Below are 27,087 nucleotides of genomic sequence, written 5' to 3'. Positions count from 1 at the left end.
TTCTTTGTGTATTATTAATGTATTTCTTTGGGTTTGATATTATTTAAATGTCCATAAATTTAAGGTGATTTATAGTGTTATTCAGAACTTTCATACTATTTTTATGTGTGTGTACTTGTACAATTGGGAACAGGATGTTAAAATTTTCAACTGATTGTGAATTTGTCCATTTCTCCCTTTAGTTCTCTAAGGTCATGTTTCTTATAGTTTAATGCTCTATTACAAATAGACAAATTTGTGATTGCTTTATCTTCCTGGTGAATCAAAATTGACCCTTTGCTATAAATTGTCTTCCATGTTACAAGGCTTTATTCATTTTTTATGACTTTTTTCCCTCCATTCTTTTTTCCCATTTTTTTCTTTCTTTTTTTGTGGTGCTGGGAATTGAACCCAGGGCCTTTTGCATGCCAGGCAAGCACTCTAACAACTGAGCTATGTCTCTAGCCCTTCCCTCCATTCTTCATATTGGCTAATTTACAACAAAAATCCTTTTCTTGTACTTGTGATTTTTTTATCCATTTATATTTTAACCTATTTTTTGGTATGCATTTAATATATATATAATGTGATGTTTTTATATACATACTGAAATGGTTGTTATAGTCAATCAAATCATCATAACCATCATTTCACAGTTTCCCATTTTTGTGTGTGGCAAGAGAACCTAAATTCTACTTACTTAGAAATAATTCCAAATGTAATTAATTTTATTAATACAATTCTCACACTCTATATCAACTATATATTAAATAAATGAACTCTCATGTTCATTCTAAATATTGGAAACTTTGTGTTCTTGGCTTCTATCTTCTCATTTCTCTTTCCTCATCCTCCCTCAGCCCCTGGTCACCACCATTTTATTCTCTATTGCTATGTATGTTATGGTTTGGGTAAAAGGTATCCCCCCAAAAGTTTCTGTGTTAATTCAGGAATGTTTGGGAGGTAAAATGATTATATTATGAGATTTTTAGCCTAATCATGACATCCTAGTTTAAATGAACTGAGTGGTAACTATAGGCAGAGAGGTTGTGGTGGGATATTGGGGGTGTTCACTAGAAGGGTAAATCTTCTCTGTGGTTCCTTCTGCCTTCATTCTCTCCCTGCTGCTTGTTGCCATAAGGGGAGCAGCTTCCCTCCACTGTGCTCTTCTCCCACGATGTTTTGCCTCACCTTGGGCTGAGAGCAAGGTCATCTATGAACTGAGAATTCTGGTACTATGAATCAAAATAATTTTTTCCTCCTCTAAGTTGTTCTTGTCAGGTATTTTGGTCACATTCTTAGATTTTACATATGAATGAAATTATGTTGTATTTTTCTTCTGAATCTGGCTTATTTCACTTAGCATGATATCCTCTAGATTCATCCATGTTATCCATATTGTGGCAAGTAGCAGCATTTCATTCTTTATTAAGGTTGAATTTTATATATATATCTCACAATGTCTTTATCTGTTGACCCATTTGTGGACTCTCCAGTTGTTGGCATATCTTGGCTATTGTGAAAAGTATTGCAAATTGACATGGGAGTACAGATATCTTTATAAGGTGGTGATTTGATTTACTTTAGGTATATACCCAGATGAGGTATTGATGATTCCAGTTATTTTTAATCTAAAATATTATAATTTAACTCTAGAATTTTCTCATGCTTACTTTTCATAGATTCCAAATTTCTTCTGAGATTCATTTTCCATTCACTCCTTGTGACCATGTTTTGGTTTTATTCCTCAAGCATACTTAAAATAACTGTTTTAAAGCCCTTGTCTACTAATCAAACATTTAAGTCATCTTGGGGTTTATTTATAAAGACTAATGTTTCCTGTGACTCTGGGCCACTATTTCACATTTCTTTGCATGTCTAGTGATTGTTTTACCATAGTGGATGATATATGTAGTAGGGAGCCTTGATCATATAATCTTTTTTGAGGGATGTTGTATTTCTTCTAGAAGACAACTAAATTACCTGCAGATCTTTTGGGGCCTGTAAATCTTGATTTTACTTTTTGTTAAGGTGGTTCTATTTCAATTTTAAGCTTAGTCCTGGCTCAAGTTCCTTATTTTAGTCTATGGAATCTAAACTGAGTGCTTAAGTCTCTAAGCAAGATTTCTTTTCTCTGCCTGGGTTGAAACAACAAAGTCTCAAATAAGCGCATCAAGAAATTTCTATTGGGCCTCCAGGTATCTTGTCTTCTGCATGAACATCTCAACTATTTTCCAACAACATATGGTAAACCTCTATAAAGACTTTTTTCTTTCTTTTTTCTTAGTTCATTTTAGTTCTATATAATATTAGGGTTCATTTTAACATAGTTGTGCAAACATGAAATATAATATGTTCCAGTGCAATCTTCAGTCTTCCTCCTTTCCCTCTCTTCCTCGTTCCCCCCATTCTTTTCCCTCTTATCCACTGATCTTTCTTTTATTTATTTATAGTTTTTTGTTTTGTTTTGTTTTGTTGTTGTTGGGGGCACCAGGGATTGAACTCAAGGCACTCAGACACTGAGCCACATCACCAGCCCTATTTTGTATTTTATTTCAAGACAGGCTCTCACTAAGTTGCTGAGCACCTCAATTTTGCTGAGGCTGGCTTTGAACTCAAGATCCTCCTGTCTCAGCCTCCTGAGCTGCTGGGATTACCGGTATGTGCCACCGCACCCAGCTATATATTTTTTAATAAGTGCCTTGTGAGTGTGCATGAAGTTGAGACTCACTGTGGTATAGTCATATGTGCATGCAGGAAAGTTAGATCAGATTCATTCTATTGTTCCTCCCCTTTCTTGTCTCTCCTCCCTCCATCAAACTCCTTACTCTATTCCACTGATCACTCTTTTATGTTCATGTAGACTTTTAATGATAACTCTTAGTTATTTTATTAACAATAACTTTTAGTTATTCAAGTACTAAACATATTTGCCATATTTGTTTTGTCTAGTGATATAAATTTTTTGGTAGGAAGTCACTGGAAATGAAAGATGCCAAAGTATAACTCTTTAATATATGTATGATTAATTCTTTGTTATATGTTTTTCTTTTATGTGCATATTTTCTATTAACTAGTCTTTTAGCAAGTATATAGTAAATTTATGATTGAAATTACAGATGATTATAAAAATAAATTCTGTTGTTAACTCAATAAAAGTGTGCTTAAATTCATTCTAAAGCAAAATTCAAAAGTTCTAGAAAAAAGATATGTATTTCCTAGACCTAGAAGTCCATGGTAGGAAGGAAGGATTAGGGGAGGTGACCCAGGGCAGCAATTCAATTATCATAGGTAGTAAAACCAAGACAAACGCTAGGACATATCTTATATTCCTGTACAAATATAAGACCCTGGTTTTGGCATTTGAGTCCTTAAAGTTAATTGTGGGAATAATAAACAACACTCTAAACAGGAGTGTATGCTTCCTTTTATGTAGTTTAATTAAGTACTTTTAAGGAGAGTAAGATAACTTTCCATGTTTCCTCCAACTAAAAATTTCAGGCCACTTTCTCCGTGAAGAGAAAAAGAATAAAGTACCATAAAACAAAATATTTTCCCAGAAATATAGTGAAAGCTTAATACTTCTGATATTTGACTATTAGTATATACTAGGGGTCCAAATAAGATTTTTTTTAAGAGAAATAAAAGAATTGTAGTAGTTATATGGTCAGAAAAACATCCTAAGGAAAAAGTAAATGATGATTACAAAGAAAAAATGCTGAGTTTTAAGTAGTAATGTGGAAAAACTATTTGAATATCATAAGGAATATAAAGGAAATCTTATGTTTTGGATATGAGATATTCCTCTCCCCAAAAAAAGCTCCTGTGTTAATGCAGGAAATGTTCAGAGGTGAAAGGAGTAGATTACAAGAGATGTCACCTAGTTTGAGTGGACTGACTGGGTGGCAACTGTAGGCAAGTGGGGCATGACTGAAGAAGGTGGCTCACTAGGAGCATGCCCTAGTGAGGGGTGCTTCTTCCCTGTGACCCCTTCCCCCTCTCTATGCTTCCTGGTCATCATGCATAGAGCAGTTTTACTCCTCAGGACCCTTCCACCAGGATATTCTAGATATTCTGCCTCACTTGGGCTCAGAGCAATAGTTATTTGACCATGAACTGAAACTGTGAGCCCAAATAAACTTTTCCTCCTATAATTAGTTCTTGTTGAATATTTTGGTCACAGCTACACAAAGCTGACACAGAAGAGGAGGTGAAGAAAGAAGAAAAAGTGGAGGAGGAAGAAGAAAAGGAGGGGAAGAAGCTAGAGGATATATTTTTTTATCCCTAGTGTCTATATGACATCTACTATTCTGAGCTTTCTACATGAAATAATTTATTTTATCCTAACTACAGAGTCCCACAAATTAGGTTGTGGCAAAGAGGTTAGCTGTCCAGCAGAGAATACTATTCCTTTATTCTTTGGAGGGCTATTGCTGCTCTGTTATATCCTGGAGTGAGGTGGGTCACATTCTCAGCAATGAGGTGCAGGTAAGCTTGAGGTGACACACACATTAGCCTCTGCTCTTCCTTCCTCACAGCCTCTTTCTCCTTCTTCAGCAAACTTGGAGAATACATGCAAAGAAGGTGAATTCACAATACGGAAGCAATCTGAATCCTTGCATCACAACTTTAGAGGAGATACACCAAGTAAGAACATTCAAATTTAACAAGAAGTGAATTTTATTTTACTAAGCCATTGAGTACTTTGTGTTTTTCAGTTACAGCCACTCCCCATTACCATATCAAGTAGGCTAATAATAATAAGATCCCAAATCAAATATGTTATCTCCATTTGACAGACCAAAATACTGAGGCATGGGAAGAAATTACTACCATTTGTAGAATAAGAATACTTTCTGGGCTGGGGATATGGCTCAAGCCGTAACGCGCTCGCCTGGCATGCGTGGGGTGCTGGGTTCAATCTTCAGCACCACATAAAAATAAAATAAATATGTTGTGTCCACCGAAAACTGAAAAATAAATATTAAAATCTCTCTCTCTCTCTCTCTCTCTCTCTAAAAAAAAGAATACTTTCTATTTCATGGATTAGTACATCAATTGTAATATTCCAAAGTGTATGCTTGTATTCAAGAGAAATATTGAACCCAACCAAGTGAACTCACTTTTGAATGAAAACAGATGTTAATAAAGTATCTTATGATACATATAATTATTGAAAAACATGTTGGTTCCTCAGAACAAGAACAATAAAATTGATTAACACTATAATCGAACAGCCATCGTGAATGTGATTTTAGAACTAACATTGAAGTTTTCTTTCATTATTTGCAAGGTACTGTGTGTGGGTTAGAACCACTCAGGTTCAGATAGCAAAGCTGAGTTGGAAGCAGAAGAGGGACTGACGTACAAGTTTGGACCAAATGAATCCACATTTGGGACACTGCCTTTGAGACTACTGATATCATTTTGTCCAAGAGCCAAAAACTGTTATTAGAATCTGTTTATAAATATGTCTTTCTTCTAGAATTTTGATACCGTTTCTTCTTATATGTTAACACAAAATTTAGAAAGAGAATGCTTTAGTGAAGAATAGAGATGCCAAGGACAATGAGTTCTAGTTTTACAGTGAAATGCAGATTTCCCAATAAAACACAAATATTTCACTTCCAAAGGTTAAATAGGTTAGTACTTAAAAAGAACAAATCCCACTGAAAAAGAAGCCAATCCAAACTATTCTCTGGCACTGTGTCCCTGGTGCTTTCATTTGATTATCTGTAGGATACATTTCCCTGCACTTTAATTCTTTGCCACCCTATACAGTATAAGTCTCTTAAAGCAGGTATTTATTTATAAACACTCCACTAGCTCAATGGCTCTGGTTCTACAGTATCTGTTTTACTTGCATTTATTCTTATATTTAAATAGATAATGTTTGTAGATGTGTTTGTACTGAATACTTGTGCCATTAGAATTTAGTGGGAGCTTGGTCATTTATGACCCTGGCCTTAGCACGCTTTTCTTTGTAGAGTATCTGCTATCTTTTAAGCTGATGGCTGAACAGAAATCTCTATGAAAATTCAAATGTTTCTCTGGCTTCTATTATCATTTTACTGTCTTTTTTGACTGCTTTGGCACTAATATGATTAGAAGTTCCCATTACCCACCAAGGTTGCTCCCCCATAAATTCATTTTTTTAGATATACCAATAATTACATAATTTTGGAGAAAAGCCTAAGCTGTGAAAGGACGTGCAATAGAAAAGCAACATAGGTAGATAACATTCAAGTAACTCCAACTGTAATTTTCTGAAGTTCCCTGAGGAAAAAAATCACCCAGATTTTGAAACTTGAAGAAATTCTATAACCTGGATTGGCAGAGAGGAAACTACAATAACACCCCTTTGGTTTTCAGAGTTTTTTTTTTCAGTTTTTCTTTCTATGGTTTCAATCACCCACAAGTAACCACAGTCCAAAAATACTAAATGAAAAATTACAGAAATAGAGAATTCATAAGTTTACATTGCCTGCCTTGCTAATTAGCACAAAGAAATTTTGTCTGTCTTGCTCCATCCTAAATGTGAATCATTCCTTCATTCAGTATGTACTATTCACCTGATAGTTATTTAGCAGTCATTGGGGTTATCAATCAACTGCTCTTGTATCTGTATCTGGTATCAGGGCTTTGCGTTGAGGGAATGCTTATTTCACTCAATTATGGCCCTAAAGGGCAAGAATAGCAAAGCTGGTGGCAATCTGGGTATGTCCAAAAAAAAATCTGTTAAGTACTACTTTTAAGTGAAAAGGAGAAGATTCTTGACTTAATAAGGAAAGAAAAAAATTATGAGTTGAGGCTGCTAAGATCTACTATAATCTTCCATCCATGAAATTGTGAAAATGGAATTAAAGAATAGTTATGCTAGTTTTGCTGTCGCACCTAAAACTGCAGAAGTGCTAAGTTAAGGTGGAAAAGGCATTGGATTTGTGCATGCATGTACAGGAAAAAACTATATATTTTTTCAATACTACCCACAGTTTCAAGCATCCACTGGGGATCTTCATCTTTTATCCCCTGTGTATAATAGGGGACTAGTGTATTTCAGAAAAGAAAGAAAGTATACTTTATAAATTCATTCACTAAATAAATTTTGCCCTTAGGTGTTGTCAAGAAAAATTTACTAGGAAATAATTTAAGATAAAAAGGAAGATCTTATTAAAAGGAAAAGGAGAAAGAGGTAGAGGAAGAAAAGGAGAAAGAGGTAGAGGAAGAAAAGGAATAGGAGGAGAAAAAGGAAAAGAAGACAGATGAAGAATAGGAAAAGGAGAAAGAAAAGAGGAAGAGGGGGAGGAGAAGAGAAAGACAGAAATGATTTGCAAAGCCAGGAGGGTTCAGTCTTTCCTATAAAGGGAAAAGACACTCTGAGGAATGAGCGAGAAAAGCTATCTTATGTAAAACCCCTGCCCAAGTTCCACTCTGGTCTGCTATATAAATGAGCATAAATGTTGGTGGGGGGGTTTGGGGGGTACTCTGTCCTGATTGGTTGATTGCAGGACACAGCTCATTGGTCAGGTCTGGGTGGCAAACTGGGACTTTCTCCACGTGTTAAATCTTGGGAGTTGAAACGGGAACATGCCTGGGCAAAGGCCACTAAGTTTAGTTTATGTTTCTTTCAGGAACACAGAATATATGTGTGACCCCAGTCAGCTACCTGACTCCATTTGAATTTAGGTCCAGTTAGCCACTTCTGACCCTTCTCGGAGATTCACTTAATTTCACACTATTAAGACTTGTCCTAAGATCGGGAGAATTAGATTTTTGTCCTGATGTCCAAGCAAAGAACATGAGAGGAAAGTTCTTATCAAGGCTTCTTGGTGCTAAAGGAGCCATAATTAAAGTAGACAGGAACCTGTCCTCAAGCATTTGAGGGTACAGTGGACAGATGCTAAATAATAAGCAAAACAATATAAAAGTACAAATTGTGGCAAGTAAGGAAACAAGCTAGGACATCAGGTACCAAATGAAAATTTCTCAACATCCCTTGTCATCCCCCCCGCAGTTGATAGTTGGGATCCTGAGACAAGATCTCAAATATTAACATGCCCTGTATTTGAGGCAGGAGGGCAGCGATTTTACCAAGTTTTAAATTTCAAAACAGTGAAGCAGCTAAAAGAGGCTGTAACAACCTATGGTCCTCAAGCACCCTTCACTGTAAGCATGGTTGAATCCATTAACAACTTGAACATGACGCCAGCAGATTGGGCTAATATGTGTAAAGCTGTGCTAAATGGAGGACAATACCTGTTATGGAAGGTTGCCAATGAGGAATTTTGCAAGGAGACGGCTAGGCGAAATGCAGCAGCTGGTTATCCTCAGAGAAATCTAGATATGTTGTTAGGAAAGGGACCTTATGAGGATCAGCAGCAACAAATTGCATATGATCCTGGTGTATAGGCACAAATTGCTGTAGATGCAATTAAGGCATGGAAGACTTTACAAGGACATGGAGGTTTACAAGGTCAATTATCTAAGGTAATACAAGGCGCTAATGAACCTTATGCTGAATTTGTAGATAGGCTTATTCAAACAGCTACCAGAGTTTTTGGGAATACAGAACAAGCAATGCCATTACTAAAACACCTGGCTTATGAGCAAGCGAATCGTTGGTGCAGAGATATCATTAGACCATGGAAACATGAAGATTTAAACACATATATTAAATTATGTAGAGACATTAATGAACAAGAGCAAGTCGTGGCAGCTGCAGTAAAACAGGCTTTAGATGCCAGGCCAAGAACATGCTACAATTGTGAACAAACAGGACATTTTAAAAGGAATTGCCCCATAGGAGGAGGGTTTAACAAAACTAGGTATCAAAGGAGTAGAATACCAGGTATTTTCCCACGATGCCGTAGAGGGAGACATTGGGCTAATGAATGCCGTTCTCAAACCACCATAGAGGGTACTCCATTATCAAAAAACGAACAAGGACCAGGTGTTTATCCACGATATCGTGGAGAAAGGCATCGGGCTCCATTGCCAAAAAATGGACAGGGGGGCCCAATGCTCCGGGGCCCAAAACCACAAATATACGGAACACTGGAGGAACCCAGCAACCCCATCAGGGTAGTGCCCAGGACACATTGTCCATCAGATCCCTCATCAGACAAACCAGAGGGAGCGCAGGGTTGGACATCTGCGCCTCCGCCAGAGCAGTACTAACTCCAGAGATGGGAGTTCAAATCATTCCCACAGGGGTGAAAGGACCTCTTCCCAAAGGAACAGTAGGCTTATTATTGGGACGCAGCTCTTCTACTCTAAAAGGACTTATGATAAGTCCTGGGGTAATTGATCCCGATTATGAAGGTGAAATAAAAATTATAGCCAGTTCTCCAAAGGGTATATCAGTAATTTCACCAGGAGATAGAATAGCACAGTTACTAATAATACCCAGCCTACATGATAAATTTTCCAGTCGTACTGTAGAAAGAGGTTCCAAGGGATTAGGCTCCACAGGTGTAGATTGGGCTATGCTTTCTTTAAATTTAGATTCTCGCCCCATGCTAAAACTAAATATTCAAGGACATGAATTTAATGGGCTACTGGATACAGGTGCAGACCTTAGCATCATCTCTCGTCAAGAATGGCCAAAACATTGGCCATTACAACAAGCCATTCAAACGCTTCGAGGCCTAGGAGTGGCAACTAATCCCCATAGAAGTGCAATGGTATTAGATTGGAAGGATCCTGAAGGATGTGAAGGAACTATACAGCCATATGTATTGGATCATCTTCCCGTAAATTTATGGGGACGAGATGTCCTAGATCAATTAGGTTTGACATTAACAAATAACACCAACCAACAGCACCACCTCTACAGGAGACTGCTACTAACACCTTTCTATCACCAGAGGATGTAAGTGTCCAACTAACAAGGCATAGTTGAAAGAGCTCATCAAACTATTAAAATGTACTTATTAAAGCAAAAAGAAGGAATTGGGAAGGGGTATATATTCCCCAAAGATAAACTTAAAATAACCCTTTTTACTCTAAACTTTTTAAATTTGGATTCATCAGGACTTAGTGCTGCGGAAAGGCATATGTGTCCAAAAAATGTGCATAAGCCCAAGGTACTTTGGAAGGATATTCTAACAGGACAATGGAAAGGTCCTGACCCAGTAATTGTCTGGAGTCGGGGGTCTGTTTGTGTGTTTCCACAGGGAGAACAGCAGCCAATTTGGATTCCAGAGAGATTAACTAAAGCGATTTCTACAGACCAAAAAGAAGATGATTTGGCTCAAATCCATAACAACTGATATCCAAAACTCCAGTTTGGCTATTCTTACATCTGCAACAGAACCAGGATGCTTTTTTCAATATCTATTTTATTATTGCCCTTTGCCATATCATGAAGTTCTATTTTGTTTTTTGAGCTCATACAGACCTAGGTTAATGTTTTGCTGATCAGTTCTATTTTTTGACTATAGAGTTTTTAAACATTGCAATGGAGATTTCACCTGTAAAAAGTTATAAGGCCTTTACTATAATGTTATGTGTTGTATGTATTATATTATGTGTGCACACTTGTGTTTTGTGTTATATGTTTGAATGTACGTATGTCTATATATCATATATGATGAGCGCTCATGATAAAATGGATCCAAATATTTTTTTTTCACATGATTTATATGGTTTAATTTAAATTGGGTAAACAACTGTTGAGGATTGTTTTAATATGTAAACAAAAAAGGAGGTTAACAGATCTGTTTGTTTACTTTCACCTTTCCTTTTCATTATATTTAATAATTCTCTTAAATATAATGTAAATTGTTAAGAAAATTGTTTTCTTTTAGTGCCTTCTGTAATGTTACATAATTTTTTCTTTAGCCATTATTGCCAGAATTCCTATCTTCATCCCAGTGCTGGTGAAGTCAAAGATAAAACCAATCTACAGCTTCTACAATAGCCATCACTGAACTGCTTGCAGAACTTGCCTGGACACATTGTGAGCTCACCTGTATGCATTGTGAACTATCTGTTGGTGCAGCGACTTGTGGTAGTGTTGGGGTATTTTTGCTGATGATGTCATTGGTGGTACAATTTTTCCAAAAGGAGCCGTCAATTGGCTTGGTGTATCTTCTTCCCTTCTGCTTGTCATGATCGTCCAGCTAAAATTTGGGGGCCAACAGAGGTGAGGCAAAGAACCTCACCCCCCTGCTGGTACAAAGACCTCTCCACAGGTGTGGCTGTATACTGGACCGGTAGTCAGTGACGGGTAAGATCCAATTGCAATGGTACCAACCTAAGGACCATATGTACTATTGGACAACCTAAGGCAGGCACGGTCCCTAAGCCACATGCTTGTTGTTTAAACAGAGAGGGGGAGATGTTGAGAGCCACAGCCGAAGGGGCCCCAGCAAACTTCCAGCTGCCAGCAAACTTCCAGCTGCCGGCTGATGATTGGCTCACAGCGGCCCCAGCAACATCTAGCTGATTGACTCCTCTGCGGTGATGCTCATTGGGCTGTTTCCCTGCCCTTTCAGACCACGGAGCTGCTCATTGGGGGACTTTTTTGGCTCCGCCCACATGACCCAGCCAATCGGCCTCAAGAGCAGGAGGATTGTGGGAGGTGGAGAGAAGCTTGTGTGGGAGAGAGAGGCTTGTGGAAAGCAGGTGGTGGCAGTTGAGGCTCTGAGGGTTTTTCCTGAGAGGCTGTTTTGTTTGGCGTGTGTGGTTCTAAAAATAAAGTTAGTTTCTTTTGACAAGTGGCTCCTGATTGTGCCCAGCCAGACTGCGGCATCTCTGAGGAAGTGATATGTAGGCTGGGACCCAGTGGATGAAAAGGAGTGTGGCAATATGGTGAAGTAGGCAGTCCAAGCACAGGAAACAGCCTTGCAGTCCCTCAAGTTGGAAGGAACTCAATGGAAAAAGGAGGAGGAGAAGGAAAAGAAGGAGAGTGACAAGAGTTTATATTGGGTTAGTCCAAAAATGGCGATAATATTGCACCATTCTTGACTGAGCTGTTCAGCATGTCACTCTTCTATTTTTATATCAACTCTTCCAACTTCTCATTTCCTCTCAATTCCTTGATAACAAGTCACTCTTTTCCTTGGAGCATTTGGAAGCAAGGCCTTTGGGGAACAATGACACTGGCTCACAAATTCTGTCCTTCCAGAAACAATGAAAACTCAAGCACAGCTGTAGCCTAACCCTGAATACCAGGCTCACAACCTCTGAATAGACCTTTAGGCCCAATGGGGGTCTAATGTGAAGGTCAGGCACTTGAGAATGACCTTCCCTGCTAATGACAGAGAGTTGAAGAGTACAAGTTTAATCTATACAAGTCATTAGAGAAGGGCAATATTGAAGAATACCTTGGCAGGTCATGGCTAACATTGTTCCTAATTTTGTATGCTTTGTTGCTGTTGTTGTTGTTGTTTGTTTGCTTTTTTTTTTTTTTTAATTAGAGACTATGACTGTGGAGAGGCCTGTGTAGAAAGGCGATAATATAAAATAAGGAACTGGAGCACAAAATTCTTTTTAAGATACGAATAAGAATCATGGAAAGGTTAACCCCCCACCCCCACAACTCTTCCTTTAATGTTACCATTAAACTAACACACACAATAGGGCATTGTATCACCATGGCCACTTGGATTAGAGTCCACTACAGACAAAGGATAAGGTCAGGATACTTACTTATAAGCAACTACAACCTGGTGGGCACTATTCTTAGGCTCTGGCTGTACAACAGATACAGTTCAGGCCCTCATACAGTAGAACAGAGCCATTGATCAACAGTAATACCAATACATAAATACAAACTGAAACAATGACTATGAAAGAACTGTGTAAATTGTCCTCTTCACTAAGCAGCTTCAGGCATGTTACTTAATCTCTTAAAATCTGCATTCTGTTGTAGTGATTTATAAATAACCTAATGTGTGAAAATCCCTAGCATGCACTTGGCTTATAATAGATTCGATCAGTGATATGTATTATAAACATTTGGGAAGAACATGAGAGATCTGCAGTGTGGATGATTTAGAGGAATGTTCTTTTGTACATTGTTACTGTGATCCTGTTGTTACCATTCTTTGCTTCTCTGTAAGAAGTGTAGATTACACCAATATTAAGGGATTCAATTACTGTCTCAAGTTTCCCTTTATTTTCCTCATTGATCCCAGACCATGGAGCAGGAAGAAATGGGTGCAAACTCAGATCTGTGGAAACTTTAGATATTCCATAGCTTTTCAAGGTAACTAAGATTTAATAATGACTTAGGTTGTGTTTCTAGTCTATCGCCAATTGATCTGTTAACAAATCACATACTCACTTCCAGAAAGTGTTCAGAGTTGCAAAACTAAGCTTACTGGAACAAGGTATTTTTTTAAATATTTCAACTGAATGTTGAAGAGCTTTTACGCAGATCTCACATAAGACTTTATCACATGCATTATTTGGTAAATGGGGGATTGTCAACACTTTCGTGTTTTCCTATGGGAATTTCTCCAGCCTCATACCATGCCCATCACTTCCCATTAAACAGATGAAATGAACTCTATACCTTCATAAGTGTGCATTATACCTTAAGCAGATATGGCTTCCCTGAGCTAGATTTAAGCTGTCTTCAAAACACAAATCAAAATGGGTAATGTGAATACAATACATCAATCACAACACATTGAATGTGAGGGCACCTCCAGTTTCTAGAAACCAATTCAAAGAAGGAAGCACAGATACCTCCACCAATGAATTTTGATGTAAGAATCAAGCTAGTTGGCGAGCTAGTTTAGAAGAAAAGGACAGCCTTGGCCACGAGTGCTATCCCAAAGTGCCTTCTACAGTGCCTGTCATGTGGTGGACACCCTTTTCATAGGGCTCAATTATTCCTGATTCTCTGATCATAGATCCAAATGTCTACACAGATTTTACTTACATAGATACCTTTGTTAAACTATCCCTTCTTTTATTTCTGGATTCTCTAAATAATTGAAAACATTCTCTTGGAAACAAATATGATTCTTTGGAGGGCAGTATTTTTAAATGTAAAAATCATATCCTGTTTTGCTGAAGTTCAGTAATTTGAACACTATTTGGAGCTTTCTTCATGGTTGGGTTGTTTTTATAAGCACATTCTCAACTGTGCAGCACTTCGTCACTTCTTGGGGATCATCGATGTTCTCACCTGTACTGGATGCAAAAACTCTAGAAATGCCTTCCTTTGTGCAATATGTTTATTTCCTAGTGAATCAATGTATTTTATTCATAAACACCAGTGTGTTTTTTGTATTTTTTCTCATAAGACTATATTTATGTCTATTCATAACTTTCCTTCTCAAAAGTCCCTTTGCATGAAAACCTCCATACAAAGTATGACTAGAAAGGAAAAGATTGGGTCCATGAAGAAGTATTTGGCTGAGATAAAGAAACACATCACCAAATGCTTTCTGCAACGTTAAGGGTGAAAATGCTTGTCCTGTGATTGGGTACAAATCCAAGGAACAATGTCTTCCCTCTTCCCACTTCTATTTGGTGATCATTAATCTCATTTGTTTACTAATTTCCAAAGTTAGATCATTTAGGGATGCTCATTAGATAGGTAATTTATCCAGTTCACATGAAGTCCTTCAAGGCCAGGCTCCAGAGTTAAGCCAATAAATAAATAAAATGGTACAGCCAGCAAGCAAACTTTATCAACCGAAGAATCATTTTGTTACTCTCTCTCTACATAAGCAAGTCTTCTTTTTAGCAACAGAGAAGAAGGAAAGACAGAAGAAGAAAACAACCCAAAACAAAGCATATTTTTAAAAATCTGCCCTACAACTAGTTGGTCTCAGGCACATGCCTTAAGTATTTTTCAAGACTGCCAATAATTTTGTTTTTTCTTTTGTATTCTTTGATATTTATATCTTTCATAATAAATGTCACTGTGAAAATCATATGGGCTTCTCTCTCTCTCTCTCTCTCTCTCTCTCTCTCTCTCTCTCTCTCTGCTCTTTGGTTACCTGGGGAACCTACATAAAACACAAGAGGGTAGTCAGTTTTCACTCGTGTTGAGTGGCAACAGAACTTTTTGTAAATGCCATGTTTTGTAGCGCAGTTGCAGAAAATAATTACCAAGTCAAGCAGCTCCTTTGTCCTTAATATCCATCCACCTAAAGTCCCACTGAAGATCTAAAAATCTTTAGCTTTTCTTCAGAAAATCCCTTTGGATGCAAATCTCCTTAAAACTCATTATGAAGGGTCAACTCTTAAAGGCCTTCCTTCCAGTTATGAAATGAATGAGGCAAATTATGATTCCTAAGCTTGTATTTCTCTGTTCGATATTATCTCATATTCTTACATAAAGTCTGATGTATACAAATTGGCTCACGTTCTGAGGATTTGCTTTTATTTTTAATACAGCTTTTCAGTCGAACTTCACTTTTGGTGGAAACACATTTTTGATAGCCAAGGCTAAACATAAAATTCCATTATTGAAGTGGCAAAGAGTTGGTAAGTCAAGTCCGCGAGGCCTGTGGCAGTAACTCACTCTGTTTGTGGTTTCTACTTTGTTAGACTCTGTGGAGCCATGAATCTATCTTGTCCTTAAAAAACTGAAAGAGGGGGCTTTTAAAATGAATGTAATGCTAAATTTATGTGCCCCAGGAGCAGCATATCAAGGCCTCTGGACTGATTAGACCCAGATGTCGGTAACAATGTTAGTGTTATGGACCAACTGCAGGTGTGGGAATAGATCCCCTTCCCTGGGACCCTCAGCAATCAGCCCCGTGGTTTCTTCTGGCTCTCAGTTTGGAGTTTTCAATTAACACGACAATGGTATTGTTGTTCTCCAGTATTAGATCATATGTCATGTAAATAAAGTTGAATATACAGTTAAACTTGACAAGGTGATTTAGGCCAAGGATACATGTGTTCAGTATTATAACTTGATTGAGGTTAAATAATAATAATAAAAAAGCCCTGACATACTATAAAGTTTTTATTATTTGGCTTATCAGTAGATTTTCACATTATACTTTCATAAAACAGAATGTCATTTATAGCAGGGCGAGACGCTTATGAAAAGGGAGACACAAACCTACTTATAAATGACTGAAATGATTAATTCCAGATTGGATGCTTTTATGTAGTCAGTATGGCAACGGGAAGTTCTCTGTGTCCTTTTTTTATTTGCTTATTTCTATTTTCCAAAATTCTGTCTTCATTCTTTATCTTCTCCCTTAATGTGAGTAATCAGTACCCACATAATCACCCCCGCCGGTAGAGTAGCAGCCGTGTTCGGGATCTCTCTGAAATATCACTTGGCTTAAAGCAATGAATCCTGCTCATCAGTGGCCAGGACCATATTCCACAGTCCTGTGGGTGTCATGATGCTTGGGCCAGTAGCCCAGCTCACTGAAACATGATGTGATAGCTGTCATCTCTTTGAATTAGACTGTAAGCTTCTCAGGGCAGGAACCTTATCTGTTATGTGTTTGTAAGTGCCACAGATACCAATTGTCCCATGAATAAATGAATAAAACACAACAGCAACTTCAGAGGCCCATTTTATACTTCACTTTATAACTCTCATTAATGTTGATGGACTGTGCACAGAACAGAACTCTCCCATTTCACTTGTGCCTTCATTTGTGGAAGCAGTCTCTAAGAGACCAGACCACATTGTAAGTCAGCTCAGTAAGATGTACTTTGGTGTGCCAGCACCTAGGGGAAGCTTTTATGCCCTAGGATTGTGTGCATTACAAATGCAAAGAAAGACAGGCTCGTTTTTTTCCTGTAGCATTAATAAGCTACATTTCACAGACTAAATTCTTCACAACCCAATGCTGTGACAACTCAGGGCTAACTTATCTCAATGAATGAGAAATAACTGGGAAAATGAAGTTAATCCTGAGAGGTACCCCTAAACCTCTCAGTCAAAATTAGAAATGACTGATGATATTCTTCTATCTTTTCATTATAGCCCATATACATGCATACTTAATATTTCCTCTTCAAATCTCTGAATTTTTCACTATAGCTAGAAACATTGATCCTGGCCATAATTACTAGTCTCAATGAACCTATCTGCAAAATAACCACAACATGAGATGGAATAGATGAGCTGATAACCACTGAGGAAAAAATCCTAGAAGTCTTTGTGGATGAAATGTTGGAGGCATTTAGAACACTCATTCATTCAGGCATTTGTGCAGCACAGGTTGAGTGCTTGTAGTGTGCAAAGCACTGTGCAAGACACTTGGATATGACAATAAATAACATAGGCTTTTCCTCAAGAAAAGACAGACATCTAAACACAAGTGCCACAAAGCAATCCCCTAAGTGTAACAAGAGAGATACATACACAGGGCCTCGTGTTAAAATACACCGACTGCAAAATCAGGAAGTGAATTAAACACACGTGAGTGCATAATTTCTGAGGCTACCCTATTTGTTCTTTACACAAAAGAGACTGCAAACTAAAGCATTTACTTGTAGAAAAAAAAATTGATTCAAGTATTTCTGGGAAGGCCACTGTCAGCACTAATTAAAACGAGTGGAAATGTATGACATGAAAAGTGGAGCTGTTGGCCACTGACATAACATAAACTCACTCCTGACTCTTCCAGGATATCCTAGGTATGTTTGTCATTAACAATTTTCAAACTTAATTTTTATCTAGATATTTCTCTCTGTTGAGCTGTTCCTAGAGCCCTATCCAGTGTCTATAATCTATGGAGCACTACATAACTGTCCCCAAGTGCAATGATAAAATGCAGTCCATTGATTTTTCTGCCAAGTAAGTAGAAGAGTTATGAATACAGTTATTCCATATTATATGACCGCCACATTACAGTAATGTACTCCTTTCCCCCTCCAATGGTGTCCAAAAGCATGAAGAAAATGAGAAGTAATGATGTTAGTGACTGAAATTACCATTCCAAAAATAATTCATCGTGTCACTTCACTTTCCAGGGCTGTTTCTAGAAGCTAACATGTTTTGCTATGGTGAAAAGTAGAAGCATAGCAAGTAAACACTTCTGTCATGAAGAAATCAGAGGGTAAATTGGCCTAAGACAGTCACTGTTTTCAAATCACAGTGATCCCTTCGAATTTGAAGGGTGTGGAGGGGGTGGGTTCCAGGACCCCCACGCATACTAATATCCACAGATACCCAAGTCCCTCAGGTAAAATGACATGGAATTTACACACAATCTGCATACATCCTCCTATTTACTTTAAATGATATCTGGATTACTTACAATATCTAATGTAATGTAAATGCTATGTAAATAGTTTCTATACTGTATTGTGTAAGGAATAATAACAAGGAAAAAAGTCTGTACATGTTCTGTACAGACACAATTTTGTTTCCGAATATTTTTGATCCACAGTTGGTTGAATCTGCATATGTAGAATCCTTGGATACAAAGGGCTGACCACTTTCAAAACAAAAGTAGACAAGGATTTTGTCTCTGAGAAGCAATAAAACAAAACTAAGGAATTACTTTCATAGTACACATATCATTGGAATCTTAGGTATATTTAGCAACATGTCACACAAACTATTCTAGTATTATTTATGACTCTGTAAGGAGAGGTACTATTCCTCCTACATCACTGGTGAGAAAACTGAGGACAAATTGGAAATGCAACTGGTCTGTTGCCATGTGGACTTTAAACTAAGAAAGCAATCATACTCTTAAAAACACCACACTCAACATTTAATTCACCGTTGCAATCACCTAACAGGCTCATCAAAGTGAGTCACTGTGCTACACGTAAAGTAGGACAGAAAAATCAGTACAACCTTGTCTGCTTTAGGGGACTCAATGAATAAATTACTCTGGACATCTGAATGATGACAAGATTTGGGGGGACTCTGATAAGATGTACAACAAGGGAATAGCCGTCCCTTGGGTACTCTTTTCTTCATAAAAGTAATCTCTATCAAATGCCTTGCCCAAGGATTATGCATGATCCATAGTACTTCAGGCATTTAAATGAGAATCTTGTCAATCTCCTAAGGGGTTCTCCTGAGGAACTCCTGCTGCCCACACTGTGGTTAGAAGAGGATTCTTGTCCAAAACCACAGACCACCAAAGCACCTGTTTTAGAAAATCAAGTCAACATTTAGCTCTCTATTCTGAACAGAAATTCAGGGCCCAGGGTAGAATCCGAATACGAATACTTTGGCCTCATTTGGGATATGCAGAGAAACTATTTCATAATCTACCCACAACAAAATGTACACACACACACACACACACACAATTTTATTTAAAGGTATTTATAGATGTTAATTATTCTTCTCCAGAGTAGATAATGAAAGGGCAGTGACAAGAGTACACCTTGTATTTAAAAGAAAGAGGGTGGCAGAGAGAAGAAAGTGATCAGACTGTAAAGTTGCATCTGTTTCCATAAGAAGAAAAAAAAATTGCTACATGGTGGTGTTGAGAGTCTCAAGAACCATACAAAGTTGTCTTAAAGATCTCCCAAGAGCGAAGAAAGAAATTCATTCTTAAAACTAAACCATTGATCCATTTTTCTGCTTTCTAGTGAGAATTCATATTTCATATTGATGGTGAAAAAAATTCTCTATACCTTCCCCTTCCTAGAAAGTTCAGGGCAAGGAGAGGAAGAGGAGCAGACAAAGATGGGGCTCTTCTTTCTCCTGCTAGGGACAGGCTGAAGAGTGGGGGGACTACCAGTGACAAGTAGGGCAGACCCAAAGAGCTATGAATATGCAAAGGGACATGCAGTTAGATAGCAATGCAGGGCTGATAGTAACGAGGAAATAAGTAGATTTCAGTGAGGAAACACTGGGCTTCCACCAGAGATGATCTGCAGAGAGGTCATTCTGACATCCATCAATTAACAAAGGAACTTTCTAGCTCTTTCATATTTGGAATCAGAGAAATGCAACATGGCTTGTGCACATAACTCAACACTAGGTTGTTGAAGTATTGAGCACATCACTGAGAATGTCTTGTTATGTATCTAAAAATTTAAAAGACAGAAACTTCTGGAAGAATATACATGAGATATAAACAATGGGCCTCTGGGAAATAATACTATGTAATTATGTTAGGGAGAATAAGACATTTACTTCAAACAATCCTTTCTATGCTGTTTGAATTTTTAATATGCATTTTATACTTGTACATTTTAAAAACTTAAGATTACAAGAGTTGATTTGTACTAATCTTGTGCCTAAAACACACATGCACTCACCCCAAATAACACAAGTAAGTGCAGTATACTTCTGAGTCTTGAAACTAGCTTTAATTTGAGTTTTAGATGAAATGATTTGCCTGAACACTAAGAAGAGCATGTTTCTTTAAAGCAGAATAATAATAAATGCAGGCTTTTCCTTCCTGGCTTTCATTTAGCATGCAAGAAAATATATCTGACTAAGTATTTGGATACAGTATTGTAAGTGGTTTTGATTAAATCAAAGAAGCAATTTGCAAAGAAGTTTTAATGAGAAGCTGTCTTTAAAATCTTTTGTTTTGACTCCTCCTCTTTGGGCTGGCTTCTCATCCTCTGTCCCATCCCCTTTGGTGTTTGTTTGCCTCCTTGTTGTTCTCATTTTCTCAGAACACACCTCCTTCCGTGGCAATCTGGCTCATTTAACGTCTAACACTAACCTCACATATGCCAAAGACGCCCACATCTATAACCCTCACTCCCAAATTCTCTCCTGAACTCAGGATGCAACTTCTATTAATTAATTTTCTCAACTTTGATTTCCTACTTCATGTCTAGCACATCTAAAACTGAACCAATCTTCTACCTAAACATGTTCCTATTCCTAGTTCTTCCTGCTCCATTAATAATCCATACCCTAGCCAAAGGTCTCAAGGCATTATCTAATTTTTCATCTCTCTTGTATCTTTTGGATCCATTTTGTCTATACACTCTCTAAAATGTTTTATAAGAAAAAAAAAACTAAAGGAAACCTTATCTTTGTAACTGTTATGGTCCAGTCTTACCTAGACTATTGGAACAGATTTGTAAACCCTCTCCCCATTTTTAATGCTCCTAACTTTGTCTTCCTTTGTACCATTAGACATTGAAGCTCTACTGGAGAGGATTTAGCACATATCCATCATCTCTCTGTATTCTGGTCAAACTTAACCACTAGCTTTTCCCTTAACTGATATTATTCACTTTCCAGGTCTCTGCCTCTTTATCTCTAGCTGTCTCCACCAGAAACACGTTGAGTGCTGTGGGGTCACCCAGGGCAGTGCTTTTGACTAGGCCTCACCTGCCTTCTCCCACCTGGTGGCAGTGCTGTGTTGGAGGTGAGAGGAAGAGCCCAACAAGTGAAGAGAGACTTCTTGCCAACCCATTGCCAGGAACTGCTTTGTCAAACAATGCCTGGAAAATCACAGACACGGTGACAACTATTGATCAGAGAAGTGGAATAAAAATCACAGGTGTTTCTGGGGCTGGGGATGTGGCTCAAGCGTTAGCGCGCTCGCCTGGCATGTGTGCGGCCCGGGTTCGATCCTCAGCACCACATACAAAACAAAGATGTTGTGTCTGCCGAAAACTAAAAAATAAATATTAAAAAATTCTCTCTCTCTCTCTCTCTCTCTCTCTCTCTCTCTCTCTCTCTCTCTCTCTCTCTCTTTAAAAAAAAATCACAGGTGTTTCTGAGGATCATCCAGCTAGAGGGAAAGACAAAGTTGGAAAATAAACTGTCATCTCTTTGGATCAGCACAGATGTGAAATAATTACTATGGTCTCTGCTGACACAGATGCCATCATTCGTATACATCTCAGAGAAAAAGAATCCAGGGTATTTGTCTGATGAGGAGGCAGCGATTGTTCTTTGCAGTGAATGCATTCTTACAAGTAAATTTTAAAAACCAACCAAATGCTAAAGTAATTATTTAGATGTATAGATTTCAATGCAACACAAACAAACTGCACTTGAATGAATTGAAAAACACAGTATACCCATTGTAAAGTGCCCTGAAGAACATTGCATATCATGTCTGTCCAAAAGAGTTTCTCCCAAGCTCATGCAGTCCAAGTGTACATCACTCAACCATACTTGAAGAATCTGGACAAACATTCTTCACTTCTCAGCAAAATCTTTCTGTACTAATAGTCTCCTGAAATGAATCACGTCTCTTTTACAAATATCAGAAAAAGATAAAATGTTGTTTGGTTCACTATGTTTTCAAGTCAGTGAATATGAGTAATACAAAGGATGAAAAGCCAGAATAATAGAACATTTTATTTCTGAAGACAAATCAAATAGGTGTGCTTGGTAAACAAGAAGTAATTGTACCTTTATGTGTAAATCCATGAAATAGCTTTTATCAGAAACACCACACACACCACCACCACCACATCCCATGCATTGGAAGCCTGGAAATGAGAATCCACCCTCAGAGGTCTAAGATGAGAAACTACTTTTAGTGCCTAAAAGTTCTTTTCCTAGTTACATCTACCATTCAGGTGGTGGAGGTCCCATGGAGCTCTTGGGGGAAACTTCTAATATCTTCTCACCTTGAATGCCAAGATACAAGAAGAATTAAACAGGATGACTCAGCTGAACATGCCAGAAGAGGCCGTGGACTCCACTCACCTACGCTTCAACTCCTGGCTTATGCCACTCACCTATCTTCTCTCCTGAAGCACTCTGACAGCTCTGAAGGCCACTCCAAAGAGTGATGTTGGCCTCCCTTATCTCTGCCACACTCCAGATCCATCTCCTCACTCCCACCCAGGTTCAAACTCAACACTGCAGAGAAATACTATCTTTAATGGTTAGAAACCAATGCATGGTACAAGAACGAATGCAAAAAGCCTTTCCAATTTTCCAGATTCCTTCTAATTGTGCCTTTGCAGCCAGTGAGGGTGTTTCTACAGATTGCTCCGGAACAGCACACTCTTTCAGCAAATGATTATCTCTGTTATCTAAAGTCAAAATATGCAATGAAACAAGCAAGCATACCATACGCAGCAGTAGAAAATAATGAAGATTTTCATAGCTCATGAATCTGTATAGAGAGGGCACCTGAGGTTCCTGTCTGGCAAGTCATCTGCTATCGGGGTTATTAATTATCAGGTTTTCTGACATTCCTGGGGCCTCGGCTTAGACAACTGGACTGAGTCAGCCCTTCTCCCCTCTTCTAGCAGGCCAGCTTGGGTACATTTTCATGGCAGTCACTGGGTTCTAAGAACACAAAGCCAGTAGAGGCCTAGGCTCCAAACTAGAAAATGTCTGTTTTACTGAATTTCTTTTTTTTTTAATCAAAAAGACAACAGAGAGTCAAGTGTGGGGAAAACATACTGTGCCCTGTTTTGCAAAGGGTTATAATGCTACACCTTGAGGCAATGGATAAGAGATACCCTTCTTTGCTGAGAGTATGATGGCCTACAGCTTTCTGTAGAAGCTCACACTCAATAGTGTACACCTCCTAAACTGTCTTTGAATGCAACAACAACCCAGTAGCAGTAGCTTTATATGGATCCAAGATACAAATGGGTCCTGGGGCAGAAAACAACTCGAGGGGCGGGATTCTAGATATCAGGATCTAAGGTCAAGCTTTGGAGGCCCAAGTCACAAATAGAAGACCAGGCAGAGGGAACTAATTAACAAATCCAGTTTCAAATTTTACAACAGCTGGAATCAATTGAGTAGTCAGCATTAAAACCTTGGATATGAGTCAGAAAAAAAGGATCAGCCGTGGAAAGGCAGTTAGCCTAGGAAAGGTTCTTGGAGGAAAACAGACACATTAAGGCAGCTAATTGAATTTTGCCTTTTCATATGTGGATGTCTAAATCCTGGCTGATTGAGAATTAGAATTACATGTTGACCAACTGACATATTACTTTATTATCACTAAACTGTTTGCTCCATAAGAACCACAAGTGTGTGAGGTGGTTGGTTGGTGTGCCTAGTGACTAACTGAATGAGTTTCTAGAGTTAACTTCTGACTTAAAGCCAGGCCACTCAAAACCGGGCTTAAAGAGACACTGGTAAATAAATAAAATCAAGAATCAATAAATGGGATGGATTCAAACTGAAAAGCTTTTCTCAGTAAAAGAAACAATCATTGAGGTGAGGAGAGAACCTACAGAATGGGAACAAATTTTTACCACATGCACATCAGAGCACTAATCTCTAGGATCTATAAGAACTCAAAAAACATAACATCAAAAAAAAAAATAACCCTATCAATAAATGGCTAAGGAACAGACTCTTCTCATGATATATAATCAATCAACAAATATATGAAAAAAAAATGTTCAACATCTCTGGCAATTAGAGAAATGCAAATCAAAACTATTCTAAGATTTCATCTCACTCTAGTCAGAAATGCAACTATTAAGAATACAAACAATAATTTATTTCATAATTTATTTCATAACAATAAGTGTGGGTGAAAATGTGGAGAAAAAGGCACACTCATACATTGCTAGTAGGACTGCAAATTGGTGCAACCAATATGCAAAGCAGTATGGAGAGTCTTTGGAAACTTGGAATGAAACCACCATTTGACCCAGCTATCCCACTCCTCAGTTTATACCCAAAGACTTAAAAACAGCATACATCCAGTAATGCAGCCACATCCATGTTTATAAAGCACAATTCACAATAGCCAAATTGTGGAACCAAACTAAATGCCCTTCAATAGATAAATGGATAAAGAAACTGTGGTATATATACACAATGGAATATTACTCAGCATTAAAAGAGAATAAAATCATGACATTTGCAGGTAAACAAAATTGGAGAATATCAGGCTAAGTGAAATAAGCCAATCCCCAAAAGCCAAAGGCCAAAAGTTTTCTCTGATTTGTGGATGCTGATTCATAATGGGGGGGAGGGGCATGGGGAAGGGGGGAGGGAGAGAGCATGAGAAGAATGGAGGAACTTTGGATAGGGCAAAGGAGAGGGAAGGGAACAGAGGGGGCATGGGAGTAAGAAAGATGGTGGAATGAGATGGACATCATTACCCTAAGTACATGTATGAAGACCAAAATGGTGTGACTTTACATTGTGTACAACCAGAGAAATGAACAATTGTGCTCTATATGTGAGCTATGAATTGAAATGCATTCTTCTGTCATGTATAATAAACTAGAATAAATAAATAAATTCATAAAATTAATTAATTAATTTTATTAAATAAAAATAAGAGACACTGGTAAAAAGCCTGATCCACAAGGACAGTTAACAATATGTAGCTTTTAGATCATGAACTCTCATAATTAGGGTTTTTTATGCTAATTTATTTCATAAACTTAGCTTTTAATCTATGGGCTTTTCATATAAGGGACATTTAATAATGCTTATTGAACCATACTTTCAAAAGGCCAAAATACTATGTTATCAACAAAATTAAAACATAGTTCCAACCCTGAGCATTTATTGGGATTTCAGGGATTATCACTGAAGGAAAGCCTTGCCAGAGTTTCCTTTAAACAAAGGGCAGTGAGGGTTTCTCTCATGCTGCCCTGTGGTGATAGTAATAATCCAACTTTGATGAGCAATAATATAAGTAGGAAGGCCAATCAGAGTTGACGTCATCAGAGGAAGAACTTACACTGTGTCCTGATGGGCTCCTTTAATTAACTTTTTTTATATAGCAATCAACAATTAGGGGAAGCCTTTCCACCAAAGCTTTTCATTAGCATCACATCTTTTTTCAGTGACATAAAAAGGAGTGAAGGTTTTAAAATAATAAGCTTCAAATAAAATGATCAGCATTTCTGAACAAATAACCATACCACTGATAAAACATCGATCATTTCTGCCCACTTACACACATGGATCACTTAACAAAGGGGATACACTCTAAAAGCTGTGTCACCAGGCAATTTAGTCATTGTGCAAACACCATCATGCACACTTATACAAACATAGATGGCACATATATTTTTCAAATGTATTTAAACATATCATGTGTGTGTGTGTGTGTGTGTGTGTGTTCAAAACCTATTGGTGCTAGGACCACAAAAACAAAACAAAACAACACAAGAGTAAATCAAGAACAAGAGAAAACGATGCAATCAAGAGACAAGAGAAACAGGAGACATTTGGGCTATTGCTTTCATAACATGGCAGGTTTCCTAGTCAACTATTTTTATAAGTAGGAGGAGTACACTAAAATAATGATAAAAAGTATCATATACATAAACCAGTTTATAGTTGTTTATTATCATTATCAGAAATACAGAATGTTATGTATGTAAAACAGTTACATTTGTACTTACTTATTATCAAGTTTTCACATGCTGTACACTATTGCTTGTGCTGTACTTTCATAAAACTGGCAGTGTGGTAGAATTGTTTATTCCGGCATCACCACAAACCCTTGCAAAATGTATTGCTCTATGACATTGTATAGCTACAATGTCACTTGGCAGTGATAAATTTTTTTCACTACTTCTTTTCTTTTAGGTTAGTTTTCTTCCTTTTTTAGTATTTAATTTGCCAATTTTATTTTGGTATTTCTGTTCTGACTATATAAAACTGAGCTTTTTAAAATTTATTTATTTATTTTAATGAGGTATATATGACAGCAGAATGCATTCTGATTCATTGTACACAATTGCAGCACAACTTTTCATCTCTCTGGTTGTACACCATATATGCAGTCATACATGTACCTAGAAAACATTTTTGTGTATATTCACTCATATAATACTTTTTGTGTGTATGTGTGTGTGTTTACATATATTACAGCCTCACACATACTTCATTCTGTAGCACTTCAGAAGGCTCTCAAATTACTTTCCTATAGATATTAAGAAAAATCTTTTCACTTTTCTCTGTGTACTTTGCTATCATTCAGCAAAGATCAAATGCTCCAGTTGGTTATTACTAACCTATTTATTGAGTGAGATTATATGAGCATGTCTTGACTTTTTAAAATTCTTCTGAAAATTCCATTTGCAAACTCATTCTGAACTTATTTGGTTAATTTTCTTTCCCAACTCAAATCCCAAAGTGTAAAATCACTTAAAATGGAAAAAGTTGTCTGATATATAGATATATATCTGTGTGTTTTTCAAATTTTTGATTCATGTTAGGAAATCTGAAAATTGCTTCATCAGATTTTCATAAAAAGAAAATAATTCTGCCAAAATTGCAGTCTTATGATATAAATATGGGTATTGACAACTTGAGGGGGACTC

This window comes from Marmota monax, unplaced genomic scaffold (genome assembly GCF_021218885.2).
Source record: "Marmota monax isolate L192 unplaced genomic scaffold, Marmota_monax_Labrador192_F-V1.1 WCK01_AAM20220418_F8-fsc00012, whole genome shotgun sequence".
NCBI classification, from domain to species: Eukaryota; Metazoa; Chordata; class Mammalia; order Rodentia; family Sciuridae; genus Marmota; species Marmota monax.
The sequence above is the reverse complement of the archived record's forward strand: the minus strand, read 5'-3'. Positions refer to the sequence as shown.